The 18,617-nt window shown below is 50.7% G+C and overlaps 1 pseudogene; it reads left to right on the top strand.

Moving 5' to 3' along the window:
- Positions 1-16,336: 16,336 nt before the first annotated feature.
- Positions 16,337-18,249, top strand: LOC127042212 (ATP synthase subunit a-like; annotated as a pseudogene).
- Positions 18,250-18,617: the final 368 nt, after the last annotated feature.

The following is an 18,617-nucleotide window of genomic DNA, read 5'->3' on the forward strand; positions in this document are numbered from 1 at the left end:
CAATGCAGAGCTTCTCCTTGGAGGAGAGGCAGGGAATGAAAGGAATGGGAAGAGATCCTGCCAGCAGCGGAGCTGGACAGTGTTGGGAGCAGTACTGGATTTGACGTGGTGCCATAGTGCTGGGCCCAAGCTCAGAAGGGGCCTGTAACACTAACTTCTTGCCCTCTGCAGAAACGGAGCCTCAGAGCAGCCTGGATTCAGCGTGGGAGCTGAGACCTCACAGGGCCCTGGGAGTTGTAGTTCCTTGGCCAGCTCCCTGCCTTGGAGCAGAGAATGAATATTTCCCAGCATCCCCTTGGCTGCTAGCAACAGGAAAGGGAGGGGGGAAGCTGTGAGACTGCAGCTTGCTGTGGCTGTGGGGCTGGCTGCTAGAAGGGGGTGGCACTGTGAATGGGGACAGGTGTGCCCAAGGAGTAGAAGGCTTTGGCCCAGGTAGCACCCTCAGAAGACTTCCCCAGACTGGCTTAGGGATGCTGGTGTGACCTCACCTGGCAGCCCCCAAAGAAGGAACTGGGTGGACTAACTGGACAGGGCCCCTCTCTATCTGAAGCCTGGTAAGGGAGGTACGTGGATCTCATCAGAAGGTAAAATGGTAAGTAAGGGAAGGGAGGCTCTACTGGACCTGGGAAGCTTCAGATACAGTACAGGAGGATTTCCACTTCTGAGCCATGAAAATAGAAATTGACTTTTCCTTTCCAGATGTATCTAATATTCAGAAAAGGAATCTAGCCCCTGCCTTCCAGATCTGAACACTTCAAAATTCAGGAGTCCTCAAGCTCAGTTTGGGCAGCTGTTACTTCATTTCTTCCAAATCAAACATGCTGATCCACTGTCATTTGCTGTAGAAAAAGTAGGATAAAATTGAGCAAAAAATGCTGGTGTCTTCCCAGTGCTCTCTAGGGCTGGAATTGCTATTTTCAACAGCCATTGCCATTTTCCTTTATCTTTGTTTGTTTAAAAGGAAGACACTGATATTGCACTGGCAAATTCCCCATAGAAACAAAGAATGGAACAAAAGAATAATAAAGGCACCTCAACTTTTCCTCATTTATGGAGAACAGTCTTACAAAATGGATCCAGACATCTTCCAGTCACACAAGCTGAAAATTGTTCCACGTTACTGCAGTTCTGTAGCCATGCAGGAACCAGTCTTGCCTGTGCTCTATGCACATCCAAAATCCCTGCTGAACTCAGAAGCGCCTTGCTTTTGTGACCATCCCACCTGATCCGTTCAGCCCTTGTAAGTGAAGCAGGTTCACATGTAGGAATTGGGTGGAAAGCGTCTCAGAAAAAGTTAGCTGCTGTAGGAGGTGTTGCTAATTCACTAGATGATGTGAGACCTTTCTGTTATACTAGTAAACCAGTGCTGCACAGAATGAACTTTGCTCCTAGAGTCTAGAATGGGGCCTTTGCTTCTATACACAGCCCATTAGAGACAATGAAAAGTCTCCCACTCACTTCAACAGGCTTTGGACAGACCTGGTAATACACAGGCTAACTCCACTGTCTTCACAGGGTCCTGGTCTCACAGCGGAGGCAGGGCATGTGAGCTTGTTGCAGAGCTGCACCTCAGGGATGGGAACCTTCTGGCACCCTAGCCTCCAAAATCATTCAGGCTGCACATTCTGCACGACTATGTGCTGGCTGAGGGGAGCGTGGGAATTGGTGGCCTCAGCTGCAGGTGATGAGAATCTCAGGTATTTAAAGCCATAGCCTAGAGGAGGGAAGTGCCTAACCATAGAGTTTGCAGCTGCCTAGGGCCAGGGCTGAGGATTGAGTGTCCCTAGTGCTGCCTTTGCAAGGTTCAAGCATGCTCAGCCTTGGCATTGCCTCCCCTCCTGCGGCTAGTAGCTGCAGCTGTCTAAGGCTGGCCTCTGGCAGTTGCCCCATGGTTGTAGCCAGAGAAGCTACAAGTGGCTCTGTGACTCCTGGGGCCATTAAGCTAGAGCAGCTAAAGACACTGGAGTTAATCTCAAGGAACAGAGGTCACCAGTAGGAAAGGAATGTCAGGGGGAGCTGGGAAGGAAGAAGCAGGTCAGGCTTGCAGAGGGAGTTTCCAGCTGGTTGGGAGCATGTCCAAAGTAGAAGGGAAACAAGTATGGGGAGAGGTGGTTGTGACTGGGTAGCAGACTAGCATGTAGATGGGAGCAGAGGGAGCGAGGCTGGTGTCTTTCAGATTCCCAAGGGCTAAGTCCTCACTGTGGGGAAATGGTGTTTGCAGGTGGCTTGCTCACGTGGCAGGATGGGGGCTGAGGGAGGGATCTGTCAGAATTGATCAGGTATTTGCTGACTTTAGAACTTTGAGCTGAGACTAGAACCACATGCAGTGACTGGAGACATGGCTAGAGAAGGTCTGAATGAGGAAAGAGATAAATCTGTGGGGAGTTTCCTTGGTCACTATGAAATTTCTACTCTCTGTGGACACTGGTAAACCCACATGGGTGTACAGCTCAATAAGAAAACCTGGGGTCTGAGGGAGCTGTGTATGGCAATGCACATAGTCATGAAGAGGTATGTGATCAAGATGAAAAATGTCTCTGAGGTTCAGTAGCGGGTATACTATGGCACCAGTGGCACTGCCCCATCAGGCCCACACTCAAGAGCCCACAGTGACTACACTGGGGCCCACAAATATGTTTGGTGCTTGAGCCCACAAAAGGTTAATCCAGCCCTGACTGCCCGAGCACTACTTCAGCCCCACATTTTTGGGTTGAACTTCCACAGTGGGAGCTGCAGAGCACTCCCGCACAACACACACACCCCTCCTGGTGTTGGGAGAGGAACAGGAGAAAGGCCAAACAAGCAAGAGACTAAGAGAAAGGAGGGAGGAAAAGGTGAAACCCTAATGTCCCCAGTGATTCTAAGGGACAAAATCCCAGGTGTGGAGTAAAATTCTGCCTCCTTAAGCTCGTGTTTTCCATCCCTAGAATTCAGCTGTCACCAGATGGATCAGACTGAACAGGTTTCAAACCTCCAAGAGGCTCTTACCTTCTAAACAGGGACTGCTGTTTTCTAGTAAAATCATGAAAAGGGAAGGAGAAAACTCGAAAGAGGTTCCTCCTGGTGCTCACGTCCGTGAACCCAAACAATCTCAGTCCTCAAAGAGAGACCTGGAGAAGGAGACTTGCTGAAGCAAAGCCACAGGGGTCTCTGAGGTTTCCCTGGCCCCTCGCCCCTGTCCTGCCTGGCTGATGTCAGCATCTCTCTGTGAGGTCAACACCTCCCCACCACCTTGGACCAATAGTCTGAGGTCCTGCAAAAGGCCTTTGTGATGTCATTGCCACACCCCTCCCTTGCTGTGCTAATGTCCTGCCCCTGGCCAGGCACTTTGGAGATTTGAGCCACTCCCTGTGGATCACCCCACTCAAGGAGCTTTTCTAGAGCATCCTCAGATGTCTGAGCACACAAGTGCCATGGCAACAAACTGACACACATGGCACCAAGATGAGATCATTAGTAGACTAACCTATAGGAGAAGGACACTCCAGCATTAGTAGGGGAGAAACCCCTACTGAACATGCATTACACCTAGCAGCCCCTGCGTGGTGTCAGGCAGGGGCTGTGGAGGGGGGAGACCTGGGAAAGGGATGGATGGAAAATTTCTGTGCAGCTGGGACATTGCCGGGGGCAGGGGGAGAAGAGCAGGTGACCCCTGAGGAGTGGGGAGAGAAAGGGGGGGCTGAGATCCCCTCAGATTTACCACTGCCCTCTCCGTGGGGACCTCCCTCCTCTCCCATCCTGCCCCCTTTCTCCCTAGAGAGCAACGAGCAACACCCAGGGTGACCCCCCTTTCCCCTCAAATCCCTGAGAAGTTCCCTGTTCCCCTCCCCCGATTGTGCCCCATTATCTCTCCCCTTCGCCAATGGCCAGTTCACATCTCAGGTTTGGGGTGTTTCCCCCCATTTTCACCTGCAGGGATTTGTCCTTGTGTGGGTGGGAAATGGTTCCCCCGAGTGATTTCTGAACTGGGCAGAGGGTTAATGGGCAGAGGCTGGGGGGGCCTTGAGACAGGGACACCTCTGGGCTGGGCTGGGGGGGCCACTCTCTGCTGGCAACAGGCCCTGGGAAGGGCCAGGAAGGGGAGGGGGGAGCAAGTGTCCTCCATAGAGAGGGTCCAGCCCCAGGCTGCTACTAGCAGCACATTCCTACCCCGGCTGGGGGCGGGGCTTTCTCCAGCTGGGACCGGCCCTCTGGGCCGGAGCCTCCCAGTGAGTGAGAGACCCTGGAGGGGGAGGGGGAGGGAGCACTGGGCCCTGGCAGGAAAGTGACTCTCTCCCCTCAGATCTTGGTGTTTTTCTCTGTTATCAAATATGCAGTTTGTGACACATTTGCTTTGCAAATCTCAAAGATTAATATAAAATATCCTAAACATTTGCCTCACTTCTCTCTAGTTGTCTATTTCTAATTGAATATACCCTGAGATTTTCCCCGTCTCTCTAATTATAAAATACTAAGAAAATCTCAGATTTACACCTTTTCTCAGATTCTTGAACATGGATATAAAATGTTTGCAAATGTTGCCCATTTCCTCTTTATTCATTCATCAAATATTGATGTGAAACACTCCGATTTTACCTCCTATCAACAACTGATATAAAATCCCTCTGATTTTCCACCTTCCTCTCTATAATTTGCAGAATGGATCCAAAATCTCTCAGATTTCCACCCTCTCTCTTTCATTTCTGAACACTGATCTGAAAGCTCAGGTTTTCCCTCTTTCTGTGTCATTATCAAATGTCAATTAAAAAGCCTCTCGAGTTTTGGGCTGTTCCTCGTGTTTCTAAAACCCAACAACTTCTTCCTTGGGGGGAACCTGTTGCCCTGAGTCACTCTCCTTCCTGGATGTTGCAGGGGATTAAACTTCCCAGTGATCATCTTTCCCCTCTCCTTTGAGAATCATTTGTTCCCTCTTTTAGCGCTGTTAGATGTTTGCCAAAGAAAGAGACCAGCCAGATATTTAATACACATCAAAGCCAGAGGCCTCCCCCGTTTGGGGATCAGTGGTTCAAAGCTGGTAATGGGAGAGTTGGCTGGACCCTTTTCTTTTCTCCAGCTGGCACGGGATGAGGGGGTCACTCTGAGTGCAGTGTGAGTTGAGAAGTATCCCAAACCCCATGGCAAATGGTCTCTGTGAATGGTTGCTTCCTGCAGTGCTAAGATGTAGCCACCTCTGGAAGGATCCATGGTGGCTATTATTTGCTAGTGCCAGGCCACGGAAATTTCTTACTTATTTTGCCCCTCCATGCCAGGCCTGCACAACATATGGCCCGCGGGCCACATGCGGCCCGTGAAGCCTCACTGTGCGGCCCACAGCTGGGAATCAAAGGGCTCTGGGCTGCCAGCAGCCGCAGCAAATCCAGAGCCCTTTAAAGCTCAGCCGCGGCCGGGATTCAAAAGGCTCTGAGCTGCCCCCAGCCGCGGGGAGCTCAGAGCTCTTTAAATCCCAGCCGCCAGGGTCGGTTTTAGGCCAATTCAACCAATTCCCCTGAATCGGCCTCGCCCCTAAGAGGGCCCCGCGCCCAAGCCCCAGTACTGTGTACCGGCAAAAGCCAGTGCGCTGTACCAGGGTGGCCCAGCTTCCCCAGGGGGAAATTTAAAAGGTCTGGAGCTCCCAGCAGGGGCTGGAGCCCCAGGCCCTTTAAATTGCCACCAGAGCCCTGCTGCTGGAGCCCTGGGGTAGGGCTGAGAGGCTCTGGCGTCTATTTAAAAAGTCCAGTACTCCCATTGCTTCTACCTCCCTGGCCCTTTAAATGGCCACTGGAGCCCCGCTGCTTCCCCAGGGTTCCCGCAGCTATTTACAGAGCTGGGGCAGTGGAAGCAGGGGCGCCCCGGCCCTTTAAACATCCCCCGAGCCCCAGGCTGCTGCTGCTACCCTGGTGGGAGAGGGGGGTAGGAAGAGGGGGCACTCACCATAGAGAATGGGCTGTACCCCTGTACCTGCACCCCCTGCCCTGCCTGCAGCCAGCTCGTCCCCAGCCAACCCCTGCTGCACCCCCTGCCCGCACCAGCCCCGCACCTCCTGCCCTGCGTGCACCAGTTCCTGTCTGCAGCCAGCCCTGCACCCGCTGCCTGCAGCCAGCCCGTCTCCAGCCAGCCCCGCACCCCCTGCCCTGTCTCCAGCCAGCCCCTGCCACACTGCCTGCCCTACCCGCACCAGCCCTGAACCCACTGCCCTGCCCGCACCAGCCCTGCACCCCCTGCCCTGTCTCCAGCCAACCCCTGCTGCACCCCGCTGCCTGAAGCCAGCCAGTCCAGCACTCCTTTGTCTCCGGCCCTGCCACCCCATGCCGCACCCTCCCTGTGGCCCTGCCTGAAGCCAGCCAGCCAGCCCACCCCACACCCCGTCTCCAGCCTGCCCCATACCCCTTGCTCAGCCTGCAGCCAGCCCCTGCATCCTCCCCCCTACCACCTCCAGTCAGCCCCATGTCCACTGGTGCCCTGCAGTTCCCAGGGAAGTAACCCTGCACACCTGCTTCAATGAGATGGGCAGGGAGCAGCTAAGACTCACACATGTGCACCCTAGCACACCCTCAGGGAGTGGCGGAGCTCATTTCTAGTTCAGACCCATCTTTTTAAAAAATAACTTTAGGTAGGGTTAACATACATCTGTATTTTCCTGGACATGTCAGGCTTTTTGGTTCTTAAATCACCATCCGGGAGGAAAATACGGACGTATGGTAACCCTATTGGTACAAAAAATACATACTGTGGCAGAACTTTTTATAGGGAACCGGTTGCTAAGAACTGAAAGGCTTTTGTTTTGTTTTTTTCAGTCATCCCTGCGGGGCTCCGGCAAAAGTGTTCGAATTGGGCCCCGCACTTCCTAAAGCCGGCCTTGCCAGCCGCAGCCAGGATTCAAAGGGCTCTCAGCTGCCTCCAGAGATTCCCAGCCGCAGCTGAGGTTTAAAGGTCTCAGGGCTCCCCACCGCCACGGGCAGCCCAGAGCCCTTTGAATCCCGTCAGCGGCTGAGATTTAAAGGGCTCAGGGATCCCTGTGGCTGCAGGCAGCCCAGAGCCCTTTGAATCCCCTCCAGCGGACAGGGTGGGGCTGGAATTTCAAGGGCTCAGGCTCCCCTCAGCAGCAGGAGCTCTGGGCCCTTTAAATCCCTGCCCCAGCCCTGCAAAGCTCCGAGTTCCCCCAGCCATCAGAGCTCCGGGCCCTTTAATTTGACACTGAGGGCTTCCAGCCACCTCTTCAGCTGGGAGCCCCTAGTTAATTTAAAATCAAGTATCACTTCCCCACCCCCAACCTTCCTTTTTGACCCACAGCTGTTTTGGTGGGGCGGCGCTGGGAAAGTAGGGTTTGTTTCTGCAGGGCTGGGCAGGGTGTTTCCGCAGGGCTGGGAGATCCTGAGGGGGGGGCATTTCCGTGGGGCAGGGGGGGTTCGGCCCTCAGCTGTTTTCTTTGGAGTAATGTGGCCCTCGCCGCTTTACGAGTTGTGCAGGCTGGCTGACGGCATTTGTTGGGCCTCTCGCTTGTGTGGATTCTCTCATTGGTACTAGGGTGTGAGCGGCGATGGAAGGTTTTCCCGCACTCACGGCATTCATAGGGCCTCTCCCTGGTGTGGATTCTCTGATGCCTAATAAGGGCTGATCTTTGAGTGAAGAGTTTTCCACACTCACGACATTCGTAGGGCTTGTCCTCTGTGTGGATTCTTTGATGTTGAGAAAGGCGTGATCTGTAAGTGAAGTTTTTCCCACACTCAGCGCATGTATTTTTTTGCTTTTCCCTGTAGATTTCCTGCTGTATTCTGGTTTCCTTAAGGCCCTTCTGTGTTCCCTGAAAGGAAATAAATTTATCCATTTTTCTCCCCTGGCTGGTTTCCCTGCTCTTTTTCTGGTCTGTGCTGAAGCTCACAGGATCTTCCCTGCTCGTGACTGCTGGACACATTCCTTTTCATTCTTTGCGATAATGCTCTGTGTTTATCCACTTGCTCAACATTTCCCTGCTGAGAATTCTGCTCCTGTTTCTCACACGTCATTGCATCACCTGCTGTGATAGAGACAGAAACCTGAAACAGGGATGGAAAGGGGAAGGCCAAACCAATACAACTGCTGGAGAGAAGTCTAATAAAAATCAGGAACTCAGCTCCCCCCAACAGGAGAGAGGAGGGGATCAATTCAGCCTTCACATCCCATCCAACTTCGCAGGCAGAAGAGAGAAAGCTACTGCCCGGTGTCTGCTAGGATCTATAGGAAGCCTTGAGCTATATTTACCCTGCAGATGCGACCCCTGCTACGGACAATAATGAACTGAGAGACTTCCCAAGAGCTTTGTAGGGCATCCCAGATGTTTCCTTGAGGCACTTACAGATTCTGAGCTGGTTTAATGTTTCCTCATCTGTGTGGGGAGATCTCCGGATCTCTCTTTCCTCTGAACCCTGGAGCTCTGGGACCCATGGCTCTTCCCCTTGTTCCAGCTGGAAGATCACATCACGTTGGAAAACCAGAAACTCTGCTCAGATGAAAGAAAACAAAGGAGTTCTGTTGATTTCATAAAACTTGATCATAAAAAAACATTCTATTAATTTATCTTCAGTGCTTAGTGTGACCTCACTTGAAAATACCAAGGTCAGAACAGGCTGAAAAAGGGAGAGCAGATGCTCCCCAAACTGGTGGTTAACACTGAAGTTAAACTCAATGACCAGTCACAAACTGTGCTTCTGATCCCACACGCTGGTTAACGAGATGCTGAAAAAAGAAATCACACGGCCCGCTTTACTGCATGACAGTTCTCTGACTCCTAATCAGCAACTAGGTCTGGTACAGTGAGAGGTTATTTAAAAACTCTGCTCACTGTGATACAGCATGGCCACAGGGCAGCAGGAGAGTGATCCTAATTGGATCCAGGAAGTGGGTGGGTGGAAGGTCAGCCACATTACCCAGTCACTATAAGTTTGGATCTCATCCAAAATACCATGCTGCCAGCCAATCCTTTAGCAGTTAAACTAACTGTTTAGAAGAAAGAATGAGTGAAAGAATGAGGTTAAATGGAAAAGCAGTCAGACACATTCCAAAATGGATATATCAGCTTCTTAGCAGTATTGGTGAGTTGCTGGCTTGAAAGTCTGTCTGGAACACATCCACAGCTTGGATGGGTCATTCAGTCCTTTGTTCCAGGGTTCAGTTTGTAGAGAAGTTGCTCCAGAGGCAGGAAGGGAGATTGAAGACAAAATGGAGATGATGCAGCTGCGCTTTATATTCCTTTTACCATTTATATTCCTTTTGCCATGTGGCTTGTACTTCCTGTGTCCAAAACAGAAGCTTCACAGCACACAGGAAAAGCCTTGGAGGTCTCATTACACAGGCATACCCTGGCATGTCTTGCTGACTCAATAGGTGTATCCCCTTGGTCCTTTCCATGGGCTCATTGTACAGCTGATGACCCTCAATGGGCCATCAAACATGCTAGGCAATGTTGATGCCAATATGTCTGGGGGTGTCACCCGGAAACACTGCACAAGTCTGGAAATACAGATATACCCTACATATGGATAATTCACAATACAAAGGTGATACAAACATAGAAACAAAATTATCATACTTGGCAAATCATAACATTTTCACTGACACCTTACATGACATTTCTAGCACAATTCATTGCAATTTTATCAGATTATATTATTATTTTATTATTAATACCAAAGTGTTGCACAATTCCATGCAGTCTCACACTTGGTAAACCAGTGAATTCCCAGGACCAGTTCCCCAAGTCCTTGAAGATGCCGAACATTGTGCTTATGAGGGATTGAAATACCCACATATCTGCTGGGAACACACACACAGACACTGTGTCAGTCTGTACCCCTGTGTTCAATCTTCTAGAAAATTATGATCAATTTTGTACACAGTATGGCTTGTGAGGTATCATTTGAAAACCCATAACCTACTGAATATTATCCTCCTGTTAAAATGTGCAGTAACACTGTATGTAAATTTATGAGATTTTGCAGTATGATATTACTGAAAAAGTTACAATTCTGTGGAACACCCACAGACCAGTTCCTCAGAGACAGCAAGGCAAACAGCTGGTCTAAAAGCCATTCTCCTGCAGGGGGAAGGTGTGAAGAGGATATTTACATTCCATCACATGGACCTCTTGAAGCTGTTGTGGAAAACGACCACACGACTGATTTTGAATCAGCTCAGCCTGAGGCTGTTTTCTTGGTTACAAGCATGCAGGGGGCGACAGCTATTGGAATACTCTCCCCCTGAGCTAAAAATCACACAAGTCTTTTAAAGCTTAAAACTACAAACAATGACACATAGGTTGCACATTAATTACCTTATTTGGAATATATTACAAAATATGATGCAGGTCAAAAGCAAGCTGAACAATCAGTTTTCCGTATTCAGTCTTTCCTCTTATTGTTATTCTTAGTCTACTTTGTTGTTTGACTTTTCTAACAATTCCACTGTGGCTATGTTTCACAATCTCGGTTATTGCAAATCAGTGTGTTTGGGGACTTTCCACTTCACCTGCTTAGGCCCCTTCAGCACACAAAGTCATTGTTCCCCAATTTGGGGGATTTTCCATTCCACTTTGCCTTTCTATGCCCTTTACACACAGAAACAAGCTCAGCTAATACCTCAGGCCTGCTAGCTTGACCACAGCTCCAAAGCTCTTTCTGTAGACTTTCCCGCACAATTCTCATATCTCCAACAGACAGCCTGTCACCATGACTGAGCTGAGAACTGAAGTGGTTTCTAGTACAGAGGACTGAATTCTAAAAAGAGGTGAGGAAAATGCATGAGACTCTCTCTCCCCTTTCCCTCTGCTCATGACAACTCCTGAAGAGCTGAACGTGGGCAGCAGGGGTGGGTTAGGCCAAGTCCTGGCTGAAAGGAAAACCAGCCTGTCTCAGCACAGAGTGAGAGAAACATTTGCCTTGAATTCATTTCAGCTTGTTAACTTAGACATTAGTTTGTGTTTTATCTTGCATTTCTTTTGTAAACAATTCTGAGCTTTATGCCTCATTATCTGTATCTTAAAATATTTTTTGATAGTTAACAATCTTGTTTTATTCTTTATCTAACCAGTGCGTTCGTATTAAAGTGTGTTTGGAAACTCCATCTGGGATAACAAGGCTGGCGCATGTCATTTTTCACTGATGAAATGACAGACTTCATATGAGCTTGCGTTGTTCAGGAGTGTGCTGGACAGGGAAAGATGCACATTTCTCGGGAAAGTCGGGGACCAGAGAATTTTCTGGGGTTCTCCTGTGAGGTATTGTAATTTGTGAGTCACTGACTAGCAGCACTCAAAACTGTGTAGCTGGGAGCAAGTTACATGCTGGAGACTGCGTGTGAACTGCCCAGGAGTGGCTGCTCTCACAGTAAAGCAGTGGAAAAGGCACCTCAGCTTGGGAACGGAGGGGACACAGCTGTTCAACAGTCCAGGTTGCACTGTGGTTAATATCACAGACACTCAATTTCAAAAAGAGTCTCCTAAAACACAGAGAAAGTAAATCTATGTCCCAGAAATCAAAGACTCCAGAGAGAGGGCAAGTCTCCCCGGCACTGCTTCTTGCTGATAGAGAGGTCCAGAGACAGAGACAATGAGAGAGTCTTGGGGAAGCTGGGAACAGTAGCCATGGGCTCGTGGGGTTCAGTGGAGAAAGGGAACAGGAAGGGCAGGGATATCACTGAATTCAGGATCTCAGCAGTACTAGATGTCAGGATAACACATAGTGCAGCCCATTGGAAAACATAATCCCAACTACACATACAGAATGATGGGGTCTAAATTAGCTGTTTCCACTCAAGAGAGAGATCTTGGAGTCACTGTGGATAGTGCGCTGCAAACATCCACTCAATGTGCAGCAGCAGTGAAAAAAGTGAACAGAATGCTGGGAATCATTAAGAAAGGGATAGATAATAAGACAGAAAATCTCCTATTGCCTCTATATAAATCCATGGTACTCCCACATCTCCAATACTCCGTGCAGATATGGTCGTCCCATCTCAAAGAAGTTCACTTGAGCAAACAGGAGCTATTTGACACTGTGTGATACGGCTCCTGTGCTCTGTTCCCAAAGTGTTCTGCAGCAGGAGAGGGCCTGTGGCAGTGTGTGTGTGTCACTGGCATATTGGGGCGATGCTGAAACAGGGCAGAGTACAGGTGGCATTGTGGGGTTGGCATGAACCTTATCTCTTCCTTTCCTATTCCAAGAATCAAGGGGATGGGAATCCTTACCCAACGAGGTCACATTCTCATAGTTCTCCTGCATGACATCTCTGTAGAGGGCTCTCTGAGTGGGGTCCAGCAGAGCCCACTCTTCCCTGGGGAAATACATAGCCACCTCGTTGAAGGTCACAGGCCACTGAAAGAGCAAGAGTCCAACACTCTGGACCTGATGTCCCACTCTCAGCCCCACTATCTGTGGGGGAGAGGAGCCAAACAAATGCAAGCTCTGGGTGGATCACAGTCAACACAGTCCCACCCCCTCCCTGCAAAGAGCATCCTGGAAACATCAGGTTAAGGGAACCAAGAGAGAGCTCCTTGTCTCTCCCAGCAGATCCGTCACCCCCCTACTAGCCACAGAACGATACAGGAGATGGAGCCCCGAGCAGGGTCCAGGGAGAGGTCCCTGGTAGGACGCTCAACACCCTCCTCATTGTGAGGAGCTGGATATGAAGGGCGGGACAGCTCCCCTAAACCTCACTGATGGGTGCCCCCTTCATATCTCACAGTAGCCGCTGGTCATTCAGGTCAGGCTCCAGCACTGGGAGTCTGGTCAGTTTGACTAGCTCTATGAAGGTGGGTTATTCTCGGTTTCACAAATTAGGGTATTTCCACCACTTAATCTCATGGGTCTCTTCCTAGAATCTAGGCCACTTAATAAACAACTCCCAGCAGGTTTATCTCAAGCTGTCCTCCTCCCTTCCCCACCCTGTGCATTTCCTGCCCCGCTGCCAACCTCCAAACCACATTGTGCAAACCGCCCCATCTCTGGTGTATTTGCTGTCCCTCTCCCGCCCTGCAAGAACCCACCAGCAACCTCCCGATAATCCCTACCTTAACAGGCTCCCCTGCACCCATTTCTCTTCCCTCTCCCATGGGAGGATGGGATGAGCTGAAGTGAAAAAAAGGACGTCATTCTACAACCTGCCTGGGTGAGAAGGCCAGTTGTGGGGGTTTCAGAACAGGCTTTAGTTAATTTCACCAGATGATTCTCCCAGGCCCTTTCCCTGCAGGGAGACACCCTAGATGCTGCCATGCTGAGAAAGAGATCAAGCATGTTATTACACGGAAGACCTGGCCCCTGCTGCCAGGCTAAGCCCACAGAGACATTTTTAACCTCCCTTCTCCCTCCCCTCACCCCCTAACAAAGTCTCTGAACACAAGGCTAGAAAAGAGCAGAACCAAATGAGTCACTGTGGGGGATTCCCTCGGACACTGACCCCATGGCAGCCACACCCCAGCAGGGGAATATGGAGTCAGGAACTGGCTTTTCTTCTGTCTGATCCTTGTTTTGTTCACTGGAAAGTGGTTCTGCCCAGGGATGCAGCAATACATGTGTCTGGGTGGACTAGAGAGCTCGAAATCTCTCCCCCCACTTATTTCTCCCACTGCCCCTTTCAGTCTCTCCTTCCCTGTCCTCTCTCCCTGCCCCTCTGGCTGGGAACGTCCCATTCCTGGGGGCTTTGCTCTCCTATGGCTGGATTTTCTCCTGGCAATTGCTACTGGGAGGAGAAATGAGGAGGGGCTGTTTGTGCAGAGTCACTTTCTTGCCAGACCCCAGCACTTTCCCTGAGGTCTTTCAGTTACCTGGAGTCTGTGGTAGAATTTGTATTAACAGGGCCCAGGTCTCCCACAAGGGGCTAGTACGAACTGGAGAAAGTAATCACCTGGGCTAGGCTGAAAAGAAGCTTTAATTAAGGTCACTTCCCAGCACAGAATCCCGCTGGGGGAGCAGCAGCTGCTAAGCCTGGTCCCCCAGATCACAATAGAGGCTACAGCATCTGCCCCAGGAAGCTGAACCCCAATATCCTGAGCAGAGAGGATCAGAGCATTTGAGCAGCTTCCCTCCTTTAGCTCTCTGGGGAGAGTAGCTAATGAGAGCCCCTCCTCACAGGGAGAATTGCTGATCTCATTTGCCCCACTGTCCTTCTTGAGTTGCCCCTTGTCTTTCCATGCAGTGACTCTGGATTAACATTGGTCTCAATGTTCAGAGTAGCAGCCGTGTCAGTCTGTATCTGCAAAAAGAACAGGAGTACTTGTGGCACCTTAGAGACTAAAAAATTTATTTCAGCATGAGCTTTCGTGAGCTAAAGCTCACTGCTTCGGATGCATAAAATTGGTCTCAATGAAACCAGAGTTCAGAAAGAATGAGTCCAGAATACTGTGGAAGAGACCATCGTGTGGCAGTGCTAGCCCCCTTCCCACCTCTCTCACCCCCAGATCTAGGATAAGGGCAGGGGGGTGGAGGGAATGAATATTCCCAATGGAACTGGAAGTTCCTGCAGTTTTCAAGAGAGGAGAAAAGAAAAATCAGTGATTTCACCTCACAGTGTTTGACAAGTGGCTAGAAAGTTATGACAGTGACTGGGTCTGGCCGGGGATTGCCTGGCAGTGCTTGCAGCCAGGATTCTGGCACAAACTGATCAGGGAGAAGGATCAGGGTTAGTAATGGCCCCCAGACACCCCCCAGTACCCAGAGCCCAGACCCCCCAGGCAGGGTCCCCAGACACCCCCACAAACCCAGCCAGGAGCCCACCAGATATTCCCTGGCACCCTGTCCGCAGAGTCCCTGGCCAGGGATCCCAGATACCCCTCAATCCCTCAGCAGCCACAATGAGAGCTGGACACCGGCAAAATGGAGAGAAAATGGGGCACAATGGGGGGAGGGGAACAGGGAACTTCTCAGGGGTTTGGGGAAGGAGGGTCACCCTGGGTGCTGCTCGTTGCTCTCTAGGGAGAAAGGGGGCAGGACGAGAGAGGAGGGAGGTTCCCACTGGGGGGCAGCGGTAAATCCGAGGGGATCTCAGCCCCCCTTTCCTCCCCCAGCTCCTCGGGGGCCACCTGCTCTTCCCCCCGCCCCCCCGCCATGTCCGGGCTGCACAGACATTTCCCACCCGCCCCTTTCCCAGCCCCCCCAGCCCCAAGCAGGGACCCCAGTGGGGCCGGGCCCCTCCCCCGCAGGGACCCAGGGCAGAGCCTTGCAGGGCCGGGGGGCGCTGGGCTCCAGCGGGGCAGGGCCCGGGCCGGGCGCGGGGGGTTACCGGGTCTCACTGGCACAAACCCTCCTGCTCCGCCCGGCCCCAGGCACCAGCAGCGGGTGACGCGGCCTCTGCGCATGCGGGACTCTCCTCCTCCCCGATCTGCGCATGCCCAGAGCCCCCAGGGCACAAACCCTTCTCCGGCCCCGCGCGAGCCAGGCAGAGCCGGACCGGCCCGCGCGCGTTTGCAACTCGGCTTCTTCCCTCCCACCCAACGTCACTTCCGGTCCAGGCAGAGTCAGGAACTACATCTCCCAGCCTGCCCCTGGGGCGCTTCCGCTCTTCCTAGCCCAAGTAAGGGAGGTACCCCGGGCCAGCCTGACCCTCCCCCCACCGCTCATCCAGTCCCCCGGCCCTGCCCCCTATCCCAGCCGGTGCCTCTCAATCCCCGCCTGTTCCCAGGGAGTGGCAGAGCTGGGCGGGGCTTGTGACCCCCGCACAATAACTGGCCCCCCCACACCCCAACCCTAACCTCCCCAGCAGGAGCGTGTCTGCCCCACGCGTGTCCCCGCCCCTCTTGGCCCTGCCTGCCTCGTGCTGCCCCCGGTCCCACCGCACGGCCCCGCCGGCTGCAGGGCTGGAGCACGTGGAGGCCGGGCGGGGATTGCAGGGCACAGGGAGGGGCTGGAACAGCTGGGAGCCGGGGGGATTGCGGGGCACAGGAAGGGGCTGGAGTAGCTGGGTGCGGGGGACAGGAAGGGGCTGGAGCAGCTGGTGGGGGGGGTTGCAGGACACAGGAAGGGGCTGGAGCAGCTGGGACCGGGGGGGGTTGCAGGGCACAGGAAGGGGCTGGAGCAGCTGGGGGAGGGGGGGTTGCGGGGCACAGGAAGGGGCTGGAGCAGCTGGGAGCGGGGGGGATTGCGGAGCACAGGAAGGGGCTGGAGCAGCTGGGAGCTGGGGGGGGTTGCAGGGCACAGGGAGGGGCTGGAGCACCTGGAGGCCGGGGGGGATTGTGGGGCACAGGAAGGGGCTGGAGCAGCTGGGGGCTGGGGGATTGCAGGACAGAGGAAGGGGATGGAGCAGCTGGGAGCGGGGGGGGAGGTTGCGGGGCACAGGAAGGGGCTGGAGCAGCTGGGAGTGGGGGGTTTTGCAGGGCACAGGAAGGGGCTGGAACAACTCATGAGCAGTTCCATCACTGGACGTAAAAGCAGATGCAGTTCCAGGGCGATTAAACCAATCAACCTTCATCATTATACGCTCAGGAGTATTCTATGGACAATGTTCAGAAATCTGCGGGGCCAACCATAGCTTCATGCCAATCGTAGTAGAATCCGTGCCCCTAGAGCACTTCGAAAACTGATCTTCATTAATATTATCATAGTCATTCACTAAGTAGCTAAACAGGATAGCGCTAGCCTTTTAAGCTAGAAAAGAGAATTTTCCACCCTCCTTAGTGACATGCCACAATTAAACCCAGACCCGTGATTCCTAATTCTTTCATCCACATGACTAATATATATCATAATTCTTCAACCAAAAATTTCATCCTACTTATCAATAAACAATCCTATCATCAACAAAAACAATAAAATCACCTACACAAAACCATGAGCATGACCATGAACTTAACATTCTTTGACCAATTCATATACCCGCAAATCCTAGGAATTCCATTAATTATTCTAGCTCTACTTATACCATCAATCATATTTCCAACCCAAAATAATCGATGACTAACTAACCGGTTTTCAACCCTACAATTATGAACAATAAATTCATTCACAAAACAATTAATACTACCAATCAATAAAACAGGACATAAATGATCTATTATCCTGACATTGTTGATAATTATACTATTAATAATCAACCTATTAGGACTGCTACCGTACACATTTACCCCGACCACCCAACTCTCTATAAACATAGGGCTAGCCATCCCAATATGAGCGGCCACAGTATTCACAGGCCTACGAAACCAACTAACAACATCACTAGGACACTTACTACCAGAAGGCACCCCAACTCCACTCACCCCAATCCTTATTATTATTGAAACAATCAGCCTTTTTATCCGACCCTTAGCCTTAGGTGTCCGGCTCACAGCCAATCTAACAGCCGGCCACCTATTAATTCAACTTACCTCTACTGCAGTACTAGCTCTACTACCAACAATAATAACCCTATCAATTCTAACCATAATAATTCTTTTACTGCTAACAATTTTAGAGCTAGCAGTAGCTATAATTCAAGCTTACGTATTCGTCCTATTGCTTAGCCTCTACCTACAAGAAAACACCTAATGACCCACCAAACACACGCCTACCACATAGTAGACCCAAGCCCATGACCACTAACAGGTGCAACAGCAGCATTACTAATAACCTCAGGACTTGCCATATGATTTCACTATAACTCAATACTATTAATAACTCTGGGCCTATTAACCATATTACTCACCATACTCCAATGATGACGAGATGTTGTACGAGAAGGAACCTTCCAAGGACACCACACTCCACCAGTACAAAAAGGTCTTCGATACGGCATGATCCTATTCATTACATCAGAAGTATTTTTCTTCATTGGGTTCTTCTGAGCCTTCTACCACTCAAGCCTTGCTCCCACACCAGAACTAGGTGGTTGCTGGCCTCCAACAGGAATTACCCCACTAGATCCATTTGAAGTTCCATTACTAAATACAGCCGTCCTATTGGCTTCAGGCGTAACAATCACCTGAGCCCACCATGGCTTAATAGAATCAAACCGAAATCAAACCATTCAGGCCCTTGGTCTAACAATCTTACTTGGACTATATTTTACAGTACTACAAGCCATAGAATACTACGAAGCTCCTTTTACAATTGCCGATGGCGTATACGGCTCCACATTTTTTGTTGCAACAGGCTTCCATGGATTACACGTAATCATTGGATCTACATTCCTAATCGTATGCCTAATGCGACAAATCAAATACCACTTCACTTCTACCCACCATTTTGGATTCGAAGCAGCCGCTTGATATTGACATTTTGTAGATGTTATCTGACTGTTCCTATACGTGTCAATCTACTGATGAGGCTCCTACTTTTCTAGTATAATAGTACAAGTGACTTCCAATCACTAAGTTTTAGCTTAATCCTAAAGAAAAGTAATGAACGTTACAATCTCAATTATAATTATCTCCCTTGCTCTATCCATGATTTTAATAACGCTGAACTATTGACTTACACTAATAAAACCAGATAATGAAAAACTGTCTCCATACGAATGCGGATTCAACCCATTAGAATCTGCTCGCTTACCATTTTCAATTCGATTCTTCCTCAGTAGCAATCTTGTTCCTACTATTTGATTTAGAAATCGCACTATTACTTCCATTACCATGAGCAATTCAACTCCCACACCCAACCCACTCTTTCACTTGGGCTTTCATCATCCTACTACTACTAACA

This window comes from Gopherus flavomarginatus, unplaced genomic scaffold, assembly GCF_025201925.1.
Source record: "Gopherus flavomarginatus isolate rGopFla2 unplaced genomic scaffold, rGopFla2.mat.asm mat_scaffold_34_arrow_ctg1, whole genome shotgun sequence".
Lineage (NCBI taxonomy): Eukaryota > Metazoa > Chordata > Testudines > Testudinidae > Gopherus > Gopherus flavomarginatus.